This window comes from Suricata suricatta, chromosome 15 (genome assembly GCF_006229205.1).
Source record: "Suricata suricatta isolate VVHF042 chromosome 15, meerkat_22Aug2017_6uvM2_HiC, whole genome shotgun sequence".
Classification (NCBI taxonomy): Eukaryota; Metazoa; Chordata; class Mammalia; order Carnivora; family Herpestidae; genus Suricata; species Suricata suricatta.
The window spans coordinates 37,834,720-37,840,494 of NC_043714.1; positions in this window are offsets into that span (position 1 = coordinate 37,834,720).

A 5,775-nucleotide genomic window follows, 5' to 3' on the forward strand; every position below is an offset into this window, starting at 1 on the left:
TATATATATATTACAATGGAGTATTACATGGCAATGAGAAAGAATGAAATCTGGCCATTTGTAGGAAAGTGGATGGACCTCGAGGGTGTCATGCTAAGTGAAATAAGTCAGGTGGAGAAGGACAGATACCATATGTTTGCACTCATAGGTCTAACAGGAGAACAGGAGAAACCTAATGGAGGCCCAGGGGGAGGGGAAGGAAGAAAGAGAGTTGGGGAGAGAGGGACGCAAAACTTGAGAGACTATTGAATACTGAAAACAAACTGAGGGTTGAAGGGGAAGAAGGAGGGGGGAAAAGAGGTGGTGGTGATGGAGGAGGGCACTTGTGGGAAAGACACTGTGTGTTGTATGGAAACCAATTTGACAATAAACTATTTTAAAAATATAACAAGAAAAGAAAAGAAAAAGAAATAAAGCTACTCTTTGGAACAAAAATCTGGGTTGAGCATCTGACTTTGGCTCAAGTCCTGATCTCATGGTTGGTGAGTTTGAGCCCTACATCAGGCTTCCTGCTGTCAGCACAGAGTTTGCTTCGGATCCTCTGTACCCTTTCTCTCTGCCCCTCCCTGCTTATACTTTCTCTCTCTCTATCTCTCTCTATCTCTATGTCTCTTTCTCTCTCTCTCAAAAATAAACGAATGCTTTTAAAAAATAAAATAAATAAATAAATAAAATGTATGACATTATAATTAATATCAGTTACACATATCACACACTACAGGATAAAGTAATTTCCTAGACAGACAAGTTTTGACCTGACTACTTTGGAGGTGAGTGAATGAGATGTTATCATGATAAAAGGGAATGTTCAAGAGGCCCATTTGATAGAGGATATAAGCACTCTTTAATGATGGAGTTTGGTTTGCCAAGAAGAGCTCAGAGGCATGAGACGGGGCCAGGTAATTCAAGATTTGACATGTCAGTCTGTTAGAAAGCAAGCCCTCCTCTATGCAATGGCCACCCAAAAGCGGAGGGGATTAAAAGTTTATTTTTTTATTCTAAATCTGAGAACAAACGGTTGATTCATGGCTGTAAGACATCTTCCTCTCAACTGAACCCTGGTCCCTCCAAAGATCTACTTTAATTGTTAGCAAAAGTGCCACTTGAGAGAATTACAGTAATCTAATCTGGCTGCAGCCAAAGCACGCAACTTTGCTTCCAAATCCATTGGAGCCAGCCAGGATTTCTCTCATTCTATATTTTGAAAGTGATAATGTGTACATTAACTATATTAAACTATTCTTTTCAAAGCTAACAAACAAAAGCTGTAATGCTCTCCCATCACCCCCCACCCCCAGCCATTCCAGCTCCTCATGAGAAAGAGAACAAAAAAAATCAAAAGCAAAGACTATTTTGCTAAAATCCGTGAAACCCAGGCTTCGGCTAGTTGTTTTTACTGCCAAAAATCAAATAACTGTCCCCTCCCACCTCTTTACCTCCTCCTGCTCTGGCTCCTGTCCACTGGAAATCAGCCGGGATTCACACTTCAGCACTAACAGGGCGGGGAGGGCCAGGAGAGGGGAGAGGCCGCCTGGCTGGCGTCAGAACCAGAACATTCATAAAGGCGTGCATCATCTGCAAGCCAAAGTGCTACTTCTCAGGAATGGCTCCTAAGGGTAGTGCAGAAACAGCAAACAATAAAGAAGCAGATACCAGCCAGGCAGCAGGTGGAACAGGTGCAGAGAGATGGGCACCCAATGTCAAGGTAAAATCGGTCACTCGGATATTCTTTAAAGAAAGCTAACACACCGTCTGAAAAGGCCTGTGCAGCTCTCCAAGTGAGAAATACTCCGGGACTGTTATTATTTATCTGGGACCCCAGGTGCACACTGAGCTCGGTAATAGGTAGCATGTGCCAAAACAAAGAGCAGAGCCCTTGCCCTGAAGAGTGTGCCGTCTAAAGGCACATTTGGGTACAGTTATACTCCACAAATCGGCAAAGCAGAAAATAAACATCACACAGACAGACACCGAGGAATAGATCTTTGCTGAATGTGTCAAAGCTTTCAGAAACAGGAGGGCTTTTAAGAGAGTTGTGGTTTTCGTTTCACGTTGTATTGGATTTTTAAAAAGAGGGAACAAAAAAGAAGAATCTGCTGTTAGTAAGGATTTAAAAAGATCTTGACAGGCTGGAGCAATAGGCTAAATATAAAAAGATGACTTTAAATAAGATCTACTGTGTAATGATCTACATTGGGACACAAAATAAAGGGACCGTTAAGGAGCGCACTGCTAGTTAATACCACGCACACCGTTAATACCATGCACACCGTGTTGGTGAACTCCCCAAACAGGAAGTTGATCTCAGGAGGAATTGATAAAAGGGCTCTCTGGCTCCAGAATGAGAAAGATGAGGGTTTGGCTCAGGGCAGCCTGACTTCACACCCCAGAGTAGATGACTGAGGGCTGTGTGGCATGGTGCATAAGAGACCAGGCTCTGAACTCACATGAAAGATTAGAGATCAGCTCTCTACCCACCACAAACTTGAGGGAGTTAATTTGCTTCTCCGGGTTACAGTTTCCTCATTTGTTAAAAAAGAAAAGGAAAGGTGTGGTGGGGGGAGGCGTGGGGGGGTGGTGGGCAGCTGGGTGGCTCACTCAGGTATTTGTCCAATTTTGGCTCAGGTCATGATCTCACTGTTCATGCATTCGAGCCCTGAGCCACCCCCATCCCCCGCCCCGCATCGGTCTCTGTGCTCGCAGCTCAGAGCTTGGAACCTGCTTCAGATTGTCTCCCTCTCTCTCTGCGCCCTCCCCTGCTCATGCTCTGTCTCCCTCTGTCTCTCAAAAATAAATCCCTGTTAAAAAAAATTTTTTTTAAGAAAAAAGAAAAAGGAAGGGAGGGACAAACCAACAGAAAAGAAAAAATGCTAAGAACACATCATTTTATGGGAAAATCTTTAGAGTCTTGCACAGTGTCTGGCACAGAGTGAGCTATTATTTCAGCAGAGCCTCCAACACCCTCCCAGCCTCTCTCCACCCTGCACAGAAAGCCTGCATGTTTAACTCAGTCTGCCAGCCCCATTCCTGAGCTGTGGTTCTAATGACCCACCTTCCCCCTTAAGAGCAGAAAGCAAGTCTGATGGAGTGAGGTGTGATACTCCATGAAATGCCCTCCCCAAGCCTTCCTGGTTCTTACATTTTAGCTTGGTAAAAAATCTCCCATATTTACATTTCTGCAGGGGAAAAAAAAAAAACAAACAGAAGTGAGACTTGATGTTTTGCAATTTACATCACTGATTCCACGTGTTATCGTGGTTCATGATTAATTAGCTTCCAACACTTTCAGCATTTCTTTCTCTGTGACTTTGAGATACAGGGTTGGGTACACTGCAGGGTAAACGGGAAGTTTATGATGTGGAAGCCTTGTAGCCCACCATTCTGGCCCTAGCCTGGGATGGGTGTCCTGTCGTATTCTCACCAGAGCCTCTTCTCTGCCTTCTGGGACCTGAGCCTCTGCCATTGATTGGCAGGATCTCCTTGAAAGTCGCCCTGTTTCTATGGCCCATCCAGTTAGCAACACATTTCCCTCCTCTGTTAGGATCCCTCTTGCCCTACCCCCTGCCTGGTCCAAGGCCTACGAGCTCCCCTCTCCCTCAGGCATCACACTTCCCAACAAATGGTCTCCAGGCTGGCCAATCCTGCCAAGACTCCAGGCCAGCTCCAATCCGCCATTGGTAGTCTGCTCCACCAAATTCCCATCTGCCCAACCTCAATCAGTGTCCCAAAGCCCCTGCCTCCCTCAGTGGACACTGGTCTGACGGAAGGAGGGTCGTGCTCCATCAAGTCATCCCACTCTCCTCTCAAGCCTTCAGTCCTATCACTACCTCCAACCTCCCATCTGCTACCACGGTGAGGGAAACACTGTATCAACAGAAAGGTCTCAACTCCAATTGCTCATTGGAGCCACACGTTAATTTCGATGTTATGAAAAGTCATTCGTGGTGGCTGAGGAGTGCTTGATATAACATTTTCTGCTTGGTATTTGTCATTTTGCCCTGTGACTGTGCCACTCCAGCCGGCTCAGAGTCCTAGCATCACTGCCTAGTCATGCGTTTCGCACACCGTCTTCCTCCTTTCTCATTATTGGCTGACTTTTCACTTGGCCTTGCCTGCAGATCAGCCCCTCAGAATATGCCATCTAGAAAAATGAAGACTGAAACCACTGCTTTAAATTAAAAAGATAAAAAAAAAAAAGTAAAGGGAGAGAAAGAGACTCTTCATTGCCCTGAATTAGACCCAACTTTCCCACTCTGTCACCACCCTCACAGGAGTCGGCAGTCTTCAGAAGCTGTTCCCGTTTCTTCTAACTATGGCGGGTAGGGGAGGGAAGAGGGAGAGAGAAAGAATGAGAGAGAGAGAGAGAAAGAGAGAGAGAGAGAGAGGGAGGGAGAGAGAGAGAGATCCAGTGCATTAGATAGATTTGGCTAGATTGATGTCATTGCTCATTAAGAAAACAGGCAATCTGCTTCTCGTTCTCATTGGAGAAAATAAATCTGCACAGAGCCCAGCCAAATAATGTGTAGCAAATGATCAATGTTATCTGAGGGAGAAGATGATTGATCCTTTATTTCGTACACCCTCTCATGCATAATGCATAAACTCCAGGATGTCCTCAGCTTGCCTCAGGACCTAGCAGTGATGTGCCACATTACCATGCAGAACACTCGTTCTGAATTTCTAGTGACAGTCCCCAGACCCCTGAGCAAGTGGGGGCCAGGAATGCTTCAGAATTCAAGAGTCCCTGATAGTGGCATGATGGATTTTTTAATCCCTTCTGGGCCTCTTCACAAACACATGCATGACTCAGGGAAAGTCTCAAGGAATCTCAGGGCTCAGTCTCCCCTAATGCAAAACGGAATTGGTAATATTGGGTTCTTTCAGAATAATCAGATCAAAGATTAGAAAAAGAGAAATTTTTTTGAAGAACCAAAAATGAGGTAGACAGCTAACTAGGAAAACAAACTGTGTTTCGTTTTCATTAGGATGATTAGGTTTCAGAGATCAGGTGAATCACTGGTGATTTGGGAGAAAGGTCGCTTCTTAGACGCTGTACCTCCAGTTGAGGCTATTTTGTTGCTGTCTCCACAGGCGTTAAATAATGAGAGTGGTGACGACGAGCAAGACTACAATGACAGCTAACATGGTTAAACACTCATTTGCCAGGCTTTGAATCAAGCACTGTCCATGTGTTATTTCATGTAATGTAAATTTAGCCTTGGAGAACTTAAATAACTTGTCTGAAGTTCACAACTAATAACCAATGCATTGCAGAGCCAACACTACTAATCCATACATAAAATGTTACTATGGTGGGTTGGGATCAAAATAGGGGAGTCAGGAGCGCCCAAGTGGCCTGGTCGGTTAAGCGTCCCACCCTTGGTTTCAGCTCGGGTCGTGAACTCATGTTTATGAGATGGAGCCCCACGTCGGGCTCTGTGCTGAAAACACAGAGCCTGCTTGGGATTCTCTCTCTCTCCTTCTCTCTCTGCCCCTCCCCCACACTCACTTTCTCTCTCTCTTTCTCAAAATAAATTAATAAACTTAAAAAAAAGAAGAATCAGAGTATCAAAGTGTAACTGGCCATCTTTCAGAACTAGATTGATAGAAGACTTTGTAAACTAGTAAAAAATTGAAAAGAACTGGTGAGTTTTAGCCCTTACTATGAGCCAATCATTGTACTAGATTCTTTACATAGACTTCAGTGGCGATAATAATGACGAAAACGGTAACCCAGAGGGGTGGGCAACATCATCCCCGTGCTGGTTATTAAAG